Raw genomic sequence first — 15461 nt, forward strand, 5'->3', positions numbered from 1 at the left:
AGGAGTAGTATCAAACCTGGCAGATCAGGATCCAATTACCTCAGGTACCGTACAAATAGGTTTGCTTGGCAAGTGTATTGTTGTAAGAGCAAAGGATTAATGTATAGTGTTGGAAGTCAACTTTGGAGCAAGATTTCCTCCATCCTCCACCAGTTGCTCATCAGTGCAGGAGCACCTTTGCAGATGGTGAGTCTGTTTGGGGTGCTACGGTTGAAGGTTAGATCATCAAAGACTATATGTGATGCTGGACTGCATAGTCTAGGCCAGTGGTGGGCAAACTCAGTCCTCAAGGGCTACCAACAGTTCATGTTTTTAGGATTTCTGTCTGTAGAAATAGCTGGGATAATTACTGACCCAGCCAAATAGATTAACTCAGCTGTGCATGATCAAAGAAATCCTAAAAACATGAACTGGTGGTAGCCCTTGAGGACTGAGTTTGCCCACCACTTTTCTAGGCCTAAAGTCTGTTTGTTTTTGTAGAAGGTAGCAGCCAAATCATGACAGGACAGGGTAGTTTTAGGTGATCGTTGTAGATATAGTGAAGATAAAGGTGGATTTGGTCAAGAATATGAAGTGGTCCCTTTGTGTGTGTGGATTTGGCTGCAGGGGAGGCACATAACGCAAGTTAAGGCTGAAGGAAAGCCGTTTGTGTTTGGAGAGCAGGAAGGCCAAGTTAGAGAAAATAGAGAAGAATCAGAAGCAGAAAAATACAAGGTCAAGGGAGTGTCCTTCTCAATGTGGGAGATGAAGTCCACTGGGAAAGACCAAAGAAGGAAGTAATGAAAGAATGTTGTGAAAGCAGAGACAGCAGGGTTGTGTGTGTGTGTGTGTGTGTGTGTGTGTGTGTGTGTGTGTGTGTGCAGATATAGCTAAAACGATATCAATATCTACTATGTCTTGAATGGGCATTTGTAAGGGGCGAATACATTTAATTATATATATATATATATATATATATATATCTCCTTTCAAAATTGTGTGCTTACCCTTGTAGATGGAATACAGACACACTTTATTTATTAACCTTAATTTTTATAGTACCTACATAATACACAATGTTTTACAGAGAATATATAATCATTCACATCGGTGCATGTCCTAAGGCTCTACACTGGGGGGTGGTTGGTTTTCTTGACTGTGTACAAGCCGACACACTGACATTAAAATAGCGAAGACTATAACAGCAACAAGTAAAAAAATGTAGACTTACCATCTAACAGACTGCCGCTATTTCTGCCAAACTTAATGACTGGCACATGTAACAAGCAACTTTCACAAATCTATCCATGAAAATGTCATCACTTCTAATGACCAGACTGAAAATGACAGTTTTAAAGCGGCAATGACCAGACCCGCAACCTGGATTACATTAAACAGGCGGCGGGTCATTAAGTGTGGCGGACATAGTGGCAGTCAGTTAGATGGTAAGTCTACATTTTGTGCTGGTTGCTGTTGCAGTCTTTGCGATTTTAACTTCGGTGTTAGGTGTGTAGGCTTTTACACAGCAGAGAAAATTACTACCACTGCTACACTGTATTCTGGTCACTGGAATTCAGGTCTACATCATATGTTAGTGAGGTTGAGCAGTGTTGTATTTGTGTTAACTGTGACATGGACATTTTATTTATACGGTTCACACCTACTAAGCCATGAGCCTTGTACATGTTTTTTCTCACTTCACTTTGAGCTTCAAAATATTGAAAACCGCTTACCTAGAGCAACTCAGATTCTTAATATGGGTTTGCTCATTGTACCTATGTGGTATATGTTTTTAAACTTTACTAGATGCCATTTCAGATTGGATAAATGTACTTTTAGCTATAGTTTCCCTTTGTTAACAAAGTACAGTATGACTTGTTATCTAGAGTACAGAACTATAATAGTAAACAACATATGAATAATGAGCCTGAGGTTAAAAAACGCTAATAAAAGCATGCATTTTGACGTCTGTGGATAAGGGGTCTAATTTACTCAACTCTACATTTAAATAATAACTATGTTTACATTTACAAAAATTCAGTGTGTGTAGAAATCAAACTGATATCTGCTATTACAAAGTTCTGTTAGTAATTCCTCATAGTTTTCCGGCAGCAATAATGCATAATGACTTAAGTTATAATTTCATTGTATCAGGAGTGCTCATATAAATGAGTGTTCCACACACAAATATATTGACATGCACTGACAAGCACGTTACCACTAATTATTGCTGCTGTTCTAAAGCAGATAATCCTGTTCTGTTACACTGTTGTATGCTGATCTGACATATTTTATCTGTAAAAACATACTGAGAATAAAAGATAGGAAAATGGTGTTAAACTAAAACTTCTGTTAAACCACTAATGTTGTCCAGCAATTGCGTGGACTCAAAATATTCACTTATTTAACATATAATAAAATTCTGACATAATAGGGCTTGTTTATCAATAGGACCCTTCCTTGGGAAAGAAGTAGAACTTTTTTTGGTGATCAAAAAATCCCTTAAACCCACCTTGTATCCCAGTCTGTACGTGGAGACTGCATAGGATTCATTATTTTTTTGTTTACACAATGTAAATCCCATCTCTCTTGCACCCTATTCTTTAGTTCTTTACATTAATTAAATCCAACCTGTGCCCAGTGAGTGCCAGGTGTCCCATGACTGCTAGTGCTTGGGAAAGACTTGCCTTTAAAATCTGTGTGCAGGTAGCCCAGATAAACAAAAAACAGCATAGCATGTTAGGCTGGTCAGAATGTGGTGTGAGTTGGTCAGCTTAACATATATAGTATTTTGAGACTTGCAACTTACAAGCCACCATTTATGCTGGTTACATAATTCCACATAGCCTGTAGTATGCACTAACCATACAATATAGAGAATACTTCACCAAGTTCTACTGCTCTCCTAGTAAATGGATACATGTTTTATGTATCCCATTTAGCTGCACACCTTTTTATTATTTCAGCAATATAGTAAAAAAAAAAGTTCATTAATGTTGACAAACTGAACAATACAACATTGTCAAAAATGTAGACTTTAAACTATCATCACAAAATGACCTTTCACTGATAAATTGTGACTACAATTGATGTATTATACTGTTTTGTCAAGCTAAGTTTTAGTCAAGTGATAATGCTGCAATTTGGACGTAATTAGAGGAAGAAAAGGTAACAAACACTTATAATCTCATATTCCATGGTTGGCAGCATGCCACTGATAAAGATATTTAGATAATAATATGTAACATAGCTAATGGCAAGAAAAAGTAACTTTAAAACCTATTTTACATGGTATGTAAACAGAGATGAAAAGATCCGTTGCTTGATTAGTGACACAATTTGCTGGAGACATTTGGAATTTGTTCCCAATATAATTAATTAGAGAAGATGACATGATCAAATGATAAAACATATGAAAACCATTTCCATAGTCAAATAGTTGTAATTTGTCACAAATTGCACTTCCATTGTTCTTTGAATTACTCTACAGACCATCACTGTGGCTAGGTACACATTGGACGTTTTTCAGCCAATCATCGGGTCAATCGTTTGGTTAGATATCGTGTTAGCAAGTATACTTACATGATGAACAACAGTCCTCCTAAAGTACCGATTGTCATTTCATTTTGTTGGTCAGTGTGATGATAATCTCATTCCAATAACCTTCCAATCCTACAGTGTGTATGAACTCATGCTTACGATCTCCACAGAGATTCATGGTCTTATCAGCCGATGCCAGCAATGAACATGCCCTGGTGACTAAATGTAGAGAGTGCTGTAGATGGAATAATTTGTTCACTCTGAGACTGAATATTTTGTTTCAGAGTCACAGAAGCGAACAAAATTCATTACGACATGTAGATAGCTATAACAAGGTGGTTAATCAGTGTTACAGGAATGAATGAATGCATATTGGGCTGTCATTCTCTAAACAACTATAGGACCAGATGAGGAGCACAGATCTGAAGGTAAATCGTGTGTAGGGTGTATGCATGAACTGCCCGACAGATCAGACCTTCAGTCATAGGCAGAGCCGCCATCAGTGGGGTACAGGCCCAACAGCAGAGTGGGGCCCAACCAGCCCTGGGCCTCTACAGTAAATTAAGGGAGGTAGCAGGTGCCATTTCTAGGCAGCAGCTGCTCCTGAGATGTTAGAGGTGGTGTGGGGAGAGACTTATGTGTGTAATTAGGGATGCAGCAGCGGACCCTCATGTAGGCAGCATGTCTTCCGCCACTACCAAAATGTCGGGGTCCCAGAGCTGCCGCCATTTGCTTCAGTCCCAGCCTCACAGGTGCCTCTCTCCCGGACAAAGAGCCGCGTCAAGGCAGACCGTCACCCTGCAGGGTCGCTGATGTCATGTTATTAATCGCGTCACAGTGCTGTCAATAGAGAGGAGCCAAATAAATACAGCAAGATGACACAGAGATGTAAACTACTGCCAGAGTTAGATGGAACCGGGGATGAGAGATGACTGTAGAGAATGGGGGAGGAAGGCAAATGTTGGGTAGAGAATAATTGAGGGTGGGGTGAGAGAAGAAAGAAAGGGCCCCGCAATTTCTGTATGCAGCACTGGTTATAGGCGTTGTAGCTAATACCCCATTCATACTGCACCAAAATCCCGGGTTTTTCCTGGGGCGAGCTCAAACGACCCGGGTCTTGGTGCAGTATGAATGGTACAAGTCCAAAATCCCGGGTCTAAAAACCCGGGTCTTCAACCCGGGATTTCTCGAGGGGTAATTCCCGGGTTGGACCCGGGTTGCCTGCACTATGAATGGTGCAACCCGGGTTTTTCAACTCGGGTTGCACAGAAAACATGCTGATTGGCTGTCTGCCTGTCTCTGGAGGATGATGTCATCGGTGGAAGCCGGTGGGAGATTGTAGAAGCTTTTTAGGAGAGATGGTGGATGGTGTACTCAACATCAAGCTGAAGCAGAAACGTTTTTTTAGGGAGAAAATTGCTTTTATTATTTCACAAAAACAGTGTTTATTTACAGCAATTATGACACACTGGATGGAGGAAGAGGTGCGTGAGCTGCTGAATGTCAGAGGGGAGGAAGAAATTAGAAGGCAAGTGACTGGGACTGTGAAGGATGCCACAGTATACTACAACATCGCCAAAATACTCACACAACATGGCATAAAGAGGACACAGCAACAAGTCCTGAACAAATTGAAGTCCCTGACGAAGCAGTACACTAAAGTCCATGACCACAACAGGCACAAAAGTGGCGCTGAAAGAATAGACTGGCCCTTTTATGACCAGTGCAATATGGTCTTTGGACATTCTCCTCTGACAAATCCAATTGCACTGTCATCTTCTAGCAATGTGGATGTGGCTATACCAACACCACCAGAGAGCACACAGACAAGCGAGGCCGCAACGGTAATAATAGAAGATTCTATTGAAGACACCCCAGAACTGGAGTGCTCTGCCACAACAGATGACACCAACATTTCTTGGGAGGTATTGAACGATTCACAGCCATTCCCTGCTGCACAAGTCGTTACAGATACTTTGCAAGAAACGCAGCCAGAACCAGTGCCGGTGTCAAAGTCTACGCCAGGTCCCAGTTTACGCTCCAACAGTAAGTATCTTTAATAATCTCACATAATAACCAACTATATATACATACCAATATATCTACATAATTAAAAAAAAAAATGAACTGTATAAACATAACTGGCAAAAAAAGAGAAGTATATCAACAAAAAGCCCAAAAGACAAATATAATACACTCCAAAGTATTAAAACATTAACACGCATATGTTGCAGTGCAAAACTACTGGGCAAGAGGGAGGAGGCCTCAAGCACATATCAGCTTACAACACTGCTTTTTTTGTTCTGCCACATTATATATTCTAATGTATGTTTTACTGTGTTTTTTTCTACGTACAGTTTACAACGTTCCTAAAAAACGCAAAAGGCCCAACAAAATGGAGCAAGCAACTAAAACAATGACAACTGTCATGATGGATCAACTGCGGGAAATGGACAGCACCATGAGGGAACACGAGAATACACAACTGCAGCGTTTCATGGACAATGAGCGGGAACTCCAGGACTCTTTCCTCATGCAAATCATGAACATGCAGGAACGTGTGTTACGCGAAAATCGTGAGTGTATAATGGGATTCATGGACAGACTCCTCTCACGGGTGCAGGCACCTCCTCCAAGTCCTTATATATTATGACGGATATTATCCTATGTACCAGCGGGGGCAAGCCATAGGCAACAATAACCCTCCAAACCCGGTACATTATACACAAAAATGCTCAACCTATGGGCAACCCCAACATAGAATACCCACCTGGTAACCAAACCACTCCACAACCAGAAATGCCACAATATCGGCAATTGTAATAATCATGTTTTATGGACAAATGTTTAACAGTTAATTGTTATCATGTATGTTACGTGTGATCTGGAATCACATCCGTTAGCTTCACATATTACGTGAAAAGCAAATTTGCACTTACTGTTTGGGCACATTTGTGTCTTCTGTTTCTACTTGTGTATATATATATATTTATTTGGTGCGCTCTCCTTCAAAAGTACTGGAGTCCACTGACAGCACTTGCATTTCAGATTCCTGCACATTCCACTCAGGTAGAAATTGCTCTTTTTGTATTTCGCAAATGTTATGTAAAATACAGCAAGCAGCAACCACGTGGGGCACAAGCTTGGTGTCAATGTCAATGCGCTTCAATAGACAGCGCCAACGTCCTTTCAAGCGCCCAAAAGCATTTTCCACCACCATCCGAGCCGAGCTGAGGGTATGTGTAAACCGGATCTGTTCCGGAGACAGGTGATGTTGCTGACTGAACCCCTTCATCAGCCAGCGCCTCAAAGGGTAAGCAGCATCCCCAATGATGTGTACCGGTATCTCCACACCATCAACAAACGTAGATTTCTGTAAATAAAAACATGCAGTTTCACGTTACCATGTTAAAAATATTGGTCACATAATGCAGTACACTTGGTACTATATGGTGAAAATGCATTTTGCAAGTGGTACATCTATATATAAAAAGGGGCAGTAAATACATACAATATTGATAGCAAACAATAGTACATAAACTTCAGTTACAAAAACATCATACAACATTACACCTATATTTACCTCTCTAGGGAACAGCCAGCCATCTTGTCTTTCCTCAGCAATTTGGTAAAGGTCTGAATTTGCTAGAACTCTGGCGTCATGGGAACGTCCAGGCCAGCCGATGAAAACATCTGTGAAACTGACATAAAAAAATACATATAGCAATGTTTTACAATACGCATTACACATGGCACAGTCACATAAAAAAAACCCATAAAAAATGCTTACCAATAGTTGTGGTCAACCACAGCCTGCAGAATGATGGAATGCCAGCCTTTGCGGTTGTAGTAATCCGCATGGTTGTCTGTGGGGGCAATGATGGGGATGTGTGTCCCGTCTATGGCTCCAGCACACTGTGGAAATCCACGCTTCAGGAATCCTGCAATTGTATCATCCAGGCGCTGACCTTGCGGTAAGGAGATGAAGCGATGATACAGGGCTTCCAGCAATGCCGTGGTGACTTCATGCACTAGAGTGCACACCGTGGATATCCCCACTCCAAACAAGCAGGAGATTGTCCGGTATTCTCCAGGGGTAGCATACCACCACAACACAATAGAAAGGCGCCTACATGGTGGAATAGGTTTCCCAAAGTTAGTGGCCTTCCTGGAAAGTGCTGGGGTAATAAGGTCCAGCACATAGTTTAATGTCCCACGTGACATTCTGAAGTGTTGCATCCACTGCTGTTCCTCAAACGCTTCCACAGTAGACCAGAAAGCTTCTCCGTGGCTACGCTCTCTGGCACGCATGGTTCGGTTACTGGCAGCACTGAATCTCAAAATTGAGGCAATGCTGGCCCTGAGAAAAGCTCTCCTCCTGCGCATATACAGACACCGAGTTTTCTTCTGTTGTGCCATAAACTTCGCCTTCCTCCTCCTGAACTGGGACTGTGCAAGAGTGCACAGTGTCAGCAGCTGCAGCAAACTCTCATTTGCTGCATAAAACAGCAAAAACACACTAGTAAACAAGAACTCTGGGCTACACAAAAGTGAGTCGTCGGCCATGATGAAAAGTAATGTGGTAAACAATCACCCCCCACTTTTGCATCATCTTTATGCGTCAACAAACCAGTCACCTTTCAATGACATCACCTTTTTTCAGCCAATGAAAACTGCTCTGGTGATGACTCCCACAAATTGCCAGGGCACAGACTTGTGCAGTATGAATGGGGTCAACCCGGGAAATTCCCGGGTCCGAGGTGCAGTATGAATGGTGTTTCTGAGCTGGGACGCTCAGAGCCCCGGCAAAAACCCGGCTTGAAAAACCCGGGATATTGCCGGGGCGGCAGTATGAAAGTGGTATAACAGATTGGTCAGAAAATTCTCCAGTGTGTACCTTGCTTAACTAGCTACGTACTGGTGTTCAGCGTTTCAGATTCAGATTTTCACTAGAGCAAAATACAATAAAAAAAGGTTTGGTTTCAGAACTATAGTTGCTAATAGCCCAAATTAAAGGTTTGCTAATCTGTAGCTACTGTACTGAAAAAAACAACAACAATATTATATTAAGTTTTTAAACACATACAAAATTATTCACAGTTTTAACAAAAAAATCATTTATGTAAAAATTGGTCTGATCAGGGAGTTACAAATTACCTCAGACTATTAATGGATATCTCTACCCATAATGTAATTAGCTAAAAATCACACACAAACAACAACTTTGTACTTACAATACATTCTTCCAGTTGGAGTCAAGCCATCTCAACCAAATGCTGCACAATTGTGTTGATAGAATTAGACACAAATAAACTACAAGTCCTAAGTTTTGTCACTAGACTACATAAAAACAATCCTACTCAATATATATATATATATATATATATATATATATATATATATATATATATATATATATATATATATATATATATATCTAATATATAAAAGAGAAAATTTGTCCTTCTGTCTGTCTTTCTATACAAATCCACAAATCCACATTTTTCAAGCGAAGATCATGAAATTTTGCATACGAGTGTATTAAAACATGACGGAGGCAACTAAAAATAAAATAAAATTGAAATTCATTACGGGGTGGGGGTGGCAAGGGGGGTAACACCTAGAAAACATCGAAAACGACCATAACTCTGGAATGTCTGGAACAATTTACACCAAACCTGGTACACATATGACTTCTGGCAACAAATATTGTGGGGGCAAGACACCCCTAGCACTCCTAAGGGTGGGGGTGGCGAGGGGGGTAACACCTAAAAATCATCGAAAACGACCATAACTCTGGAATGTCTGGAACAATGTCTTGGAAGAAGTTCCAAAAAAAAGGGGAAATATATTTTTTCTGGATGCACCCGGAAGAATAGGTAAGACGTTTCTCATCAAGTTGTTACTTGCTAAAATTCGAGTACATTCCAAGATAGCTATTGCTGTGGCCTCTTCTGGAATTGCTGCAACTTTGCTCCCTGGTGGAAGAACAGCACATTCAGCTTTCAAGTTACCGCTTAATCTGGCCCGAAGTGAAACTCCCGTCTGCAATATCACTAAACGAACAGAAAAAGCTCAGATTCTGCAGGAATGTCAGGTCATTGTATGGGATGAATGCACCATGTCACACAAAAATGCTTTACAGGCCCTCAATCAAACACTTCAATTTTTAAGAGGCAATGATTTACTAATGGGTGGAGTCACTGTTGTATTGGCTAGAGATTTTCGACAAACATTGCCGGTCATTCCAAAAGGAACGATGGCGGATGAAATTAATGCATGCCTTATATCATCACATCTTTGGAGGCATGTTCGCACTTTGCGACTAACCACAAATATGAGAGTTTCTCTGCATGGCAACACAATGGACGGTCAGTTTGCTGATCATTTGTTAAATATTGGGAATGGTTTAATGCCGCTTCATCCAGTAACTAAAATATTTGTGTAAACAACATCAACTTAAAGATTCAAGAAGAGTTGCCTGGAGAAGCCATATTATACAAATCAATAGATACCGTTGTTGAAGAAAATGAGGCTGTGCACTATCCTACTGAATTTTTAAGCTCTTTACAACCTCCCGGAATGCCACCGCATAACCTGGTACTGAAGATTGGATCACCCATTATGCTTCTCAGAAATTTAAATCCTCCAAGACTTTGTAACGGTACAAGATTAGTAGTCCAAAAGCTCAATTCTCATTGAAGCAACTATTTTGACAGGCTGTGCAAAAGGTGACAATGCTTTCATTCCACGCATACCTCTCATTCCATCTGATATGCCATTTCAATTTAAGCGTCTACAATTTCCAGTTCGTTTAGCTTTTGCCATGTCTATCAATAAGGCCCAAGGACAATCTTTACATTTAGCTGGAGTCAACTTGGAATCACCTTGCTTTTCTCATGCACAATTTTACGTTGTGTGCTCAAGAGTTGGATCACCAAGAAATTTGTATGTATTTGCCCCAAATGAAGAAACGAGAAATATAGTTTATCAAGCTGTTTTGAAGTAATTGTTTATCGGTTCGTTCCATCATATACAGTTTGACATTTTCACTTTTCACCTTCTACTGGTCCAATTTTAACATGATATTTACATGTATGTTTAATATTTAGATTGATTTTTGTAAATAAACATACTTTAAATCCCGGGCAACGCCGGGTATTATGCTAGTATATATATATATGCCAAACATGCTACAACAACTTGGTGCATGACAACATGGTCAAGAGGTTCAATCTTTGTTCAGACCAAACACCAGAGTGGTGAAGAGATGTGAAAGTGTGAATTAGACACTGGAGTGATTATTGGTGCCAGAAGTGGGGGTTGAGTCCTGTCTAAAGTGTCCAGGCCCCCCAGAGCCTTAATACAGCTTTGGGCATAAAACTATATATATATGGATTAAGCAACACTAAAATAGTCTATTTTTATATAGAAAAATATATATTGTACCAAAAACCACCCTTTAAGGATGGGCCGCTACTTATGGGCCAGTGCTGTGTGTGCTTGCTCCCCGGGCTAAAGTCTGCCAGCCTTCCCCTGGTTGAGTATCTCAGAAACTGCTGGTCTCCAGAGGATTTCAGGCACAACAGTCGCAAACATCTAGTGAGTTCTGTGGGCAAACATGCCTTGTTAATAAGAGAGGTCAGAGGAGAATGACCAGACTGGTGCAAGCGGACAAGAAGGTAACAGTATCTCTAATAATCATGCATAACAACAATGGTATCCAGAAGAGCATATCGGAATGCAGACCACATTGAAGCTTGAAGAGGATGGGCTACAACAGCAGAAGAAGTTTCACTCCTATCAGCTAAGAACTGGAAACTCAGCTACAGTGGTCATAGGCTCACCAAAACTGGAAAGTTGAAGATTGTAAAAAACAATGCCTGGTCTTTCGAATCTTGATTTCTGCTGCAACATACAGATGGTATGGTAAGAATTTGGTGTATACAACATGAATCCATGGTTCCATACTGCCTGTGTCAACAATGCAGGCTGCTGGTGGTGTGCTGATTGGGGAATGTTTTCTTACCACACTTAGGCTCCTTAATACCAGCTGAGTACCATTTAAATTAATGATGATGTGCATCAGTTTGTGGCCACAGTCTACCCATTTTCTAATGACTACTTCCAGCAGGATAATGTGCCACCTCATCCTAGGTAGGTTCCACAAACATGAGTTCAGTGTACTCCAATGGCCTCCACAGTCACCAGTTCTCAATCCAATAGAGTAACTTTGGTATTTAGTGGAAAGGGAAATTCACAGCATTGAACTGCTTTAAGATATCATGTCAACATGGACCAGAATTTCTAAGGCATGTTTCCAGCAACTTGTTAAATTCATGCCACAAAGCATTAAGGCTGTTCTAGGGACAAAGTTGGTCTTACTCAGTAATTGAAAAAAAAAATGTAATAAAGTGGCATGGGAGAGGACTCATTTTATAAGGCAGACAAGAGAAGCTCCTGAGCTAGTACTGTCAGATCTTACACTAACAGAAAGAGGCAGAACAGCAATTTCTGTAGTGAGGGTTGTGGAAAAATACAAAAAGGGAAGGAAATAAAAAAAATAATTTTACAACAGAGTATTGAGAGATGTTTTGAGTTGATGTTTGTTGTTTATTGTTTATATTTAATAAATCAAATATTAAAGTCACACCTTCCCTGTGATCAAGTAAAATGTAAAATAAAAAAAATTACCTCATAAAGGGCATGATTTAGAAATAGGAAGTAATCCCCCTAAAATGCACATTTTTTAAATGGCCAAACCAAATTGTGATGCAAGAGGTGCAAATGCATTTTTTGTATGCAGGGATATACTGCCTAATTTTGCATGTAGCACACACATTCTTGGCAGCTCATCACACTGTGATTTAGTCAAGCTGCGACACTGTCCCCTCTGAATTCTAAGCTAGACCCGACATTTTAAATTTGGCCCCCATGCACTGTAACATCGTTTTGCCAAGATGCAAAATTGCAGTTACTACCTGGCCCATAGCATCATTGGAAATGATAATCATTAGCACTTGGGCTTTTATCTAGTATTTTCAAGTGCAGCAAATGAAGTCGCACCAATCTTGAAAATTCAGCATTTATGCGTAATTGCTTGTGTAGGAGTAATGAATCAGGATGCGTGAAAGTGTGTCATCATGCTATTGATACACCAGTCATCATCATCTTGATTATGAATAGAGGTGGAAAAACAGTGTAGAGTCTCCCAAAAAAGCTGTACTGGAAATTAATGTCAATTAGGTTAATAATAATGTAGGAGCAAAAAATAAGCCAAATTATGTGATTTTAGCATTTTTTAGCAATTTTAGCAAAAAAATCCATATCCAAAACCAAAACACATGAGGGTGGTTTTGGCAAAACAAAAACACAAAGTTAATACAGATATAAAACCAAAATTAGGACACGGGGGTCTGTGAACATCCCTAGTGTGAATTAGTTAAAATTGTTATATTAGTATTTTTTTTTTTACTGTATTTTGTTTTTACAGGAGTACTACAGGTCCCAGAAAGCTCTGGCATGCCTAAAGTGTTTGGGAACACTGGCACTTGTAGTGCACCGGTAATCAAATACAGTAAAATAAACACACGCACCATGTGTCAAGTACTTTATTAAAAATAACAACTCTCCCACACACACTTGTTCAAAACTGTAGTTCTCACCTAAATCCTGGGTGATGATCCTCCTTTTTCTTCCATCAGAAAGCCACACTGGATTAGTGGTAAGATCAGACCAGGGTCTCACTACTAACTGCAATTACCTAGGTCATTCATGGGCACGAGCGTGGCTCCCAGGACCTACTTGCTTCATTCGAACATTTATTTGTAATAATTTGTAACACTGGTTTAAATGCCTGCTGATATGATATTACAGATAAGAGTATCTTTCTTTGATTAAATGTATTGTTTTAATTTACTACTGCGATTAAGGGTAATGGGCTAGCCTTTTGGCACCATTTGGCCATTGAAGGGTATTAGGTTGCCCATCACTGACCTACATTGTATCAATGCAGTTGATTGATACATTTTATCAATGAACTGCATCAATACAGAGCAGCTTTACTCTGATTAGTCAGAGCATTGGAAAGTCGCTGTATGTTGGTTGACGGAAATTAGCTACATTGTATCAATGCAGTTCATTCGTACTTTTATCAAAACATTTATACATTTTTTGCAGGCCAGATTCCCCTAGGGAATTTAGTCACGTGTTGTACAAGCTAGGACTGGTTGACATAATGACAGGGGGACCCCATACTGCTGCTTGCTCTGTTATACTGTCACAAGTCCAGCCTGTCACAGCCTAGTGCTGGTAGCGGCTTTTTCAGGAGATCTCATGCTGTTTGCCCTTCCCCCCCCCCCAATTATTCCACTACCAGACTAAGCTATGAGTGCTGGCAAAATATGAGGGATTGGGGACACACATAATTTTTTAAACTATTATTTTTTCTTATTTTTTTTATTTTCTTATTTATTTATTTTTTACACACTGCTGCAAAGGTGCATCATCATGGATCTCTGCACGCGCCCTCAGGCACCCACAACAGGTACACCTGCTAACAGGCATATGCGTGCCGCTGGAGGTCTAAATCTGTCCATATTTGCGTGAATACACCGTTACTGTACACGAGGCGCATTAGCATGCCCGTTCCTTCCACTGCTGTGTCTGAAAGTAATACTGCGTTTGCGCGTATGCATGCATTTTCATTGTGGACATGTACAGTGCAAATTTACAGAGATTTACCCTATACAGTGTGGCAAAAGTTCAACTCAGCAGCAGGCCCCATTTTCAAATGATTAAACATACTGTAGAATGTTAAAATATTTGTTCAACATTGCAATGAAAACATAGAAGCCAATCCATTCTGATCTATCAGTTAAAATGGTAATTTCTAGCAAATATAAATAATGCAAACTACTTTTGTACACTATTTCACATGTTAGTTTATGTAAGAATTATGCCCGGGTGCAACAGCTGTACTTAGTTTTGTCCAGAGACAGACTGGAATTTGTTTCAATGCTTCAGCAGTGTAGTGTGCTGATTAGAAGTGCTCTGTATTTGTTGGAAGAAACTGAGTGTAAAATGCTCTGTATGTTCTTAAAATTCCACTTTGACCACAAGAACTGACACTCACCCACACTACAAAGTCACACACACCCACTCACCCTAAGGATCCTTTCTTCCAATGAACTGGGGATCTGAATTTAGACGGAAAACAGAATTCTAAAGTCCTGCTCTGACTTCCTGGAGGATGGTAAAAGGGCTGGGCTGAGATTTAACTAATTCATGTTCAGTGAGATTCACAGCACATTGTGTATCTCAGTCTGTAGGAAGAGGAGTGTCTTTGACAAGAAAAGCAGAGGGTTTAGAGGAAATACAGTGTGTGAAAAACATTGCGGCTAAAAAACACGCTATGAAGTAGAGAAACCCAAAACAAACATGTTTGTGAAGCTGCGAAACAAAGTTTGAAATTACAGAAAAAAAAATTTCACTTTAGGCCTCATTCTTGTGAATTGGTGCCTAATTACACATAAAGCGTCTAATTTAGAGGTGGACGAAAGTGTATTTGCACATAATAATTTTGTGTGTCCCAGTATAATGAGCTGCACATACTGGCCCTGATTCATTAAGGAAAGTAAGGCAAAAATTGAGTAAAACCATGTTACAATGCAAGGTGTGAAAATTAGTATATTATTTTGCACATAAGGAGAATATTGGCTGTTTTTTCATCTAGCACACAAATACTTGACAGGTTTATTTTTACTCTGAAATTTTAAGTTGATCTAGGACATGCCCTACCTCAACTATAAATCTGTCCCCACATTTTAAATTAACTCCCTCTCCAATACAACATGGTTTTGCAAAGGTGCAAACTTACTTATTTTTTTGGTGTACTTTCCTTCATGAATCGGGTCCACTGTATCTAAAAAAATGCAACCCAA

At 40.0% G+C, this 15461-nt stretch overlaps 1 protein-coding gene across 1 annotated transcript in view; it reads right to left on the minus strand.

Annotated features, from left to right (window-relative positions):
• The window catches only part of BAK1 (BCL2 antagonist/killer 1), a 47517-nt gene extending 32739 nt beyond the window's left edge, over positions 1 to 14778 (minus strand). The window contains exon 1 of the mRNA XM_075195725.1: positions 14685 to 14778. The gene's annotated coding sequence lies outside the window, so the exon portion shown is untranslated. The remainder of the gene's footprint in view (positions 1 to 14684) is intronic.
• Between the last annotated feature and the right edge of the window lie 683 nt (positions 14779 to 15461).

This window comes from Mixophyes fleayi, chromosome 2 (genome assembly GCF_038048845.1).
Source record: "Mixophyes fleayi isolate aMixFle1 chromosome 2, aMixFle1.hap1, whole genome shotgun sequence".
Taxonomy (NCBI): domain Eukaryota; kingdom Metazoa; phylum Chordata; class Amphibia; order Anura; family Limnodynastidae; genus Mixophyes; species Mixophyes fleayi.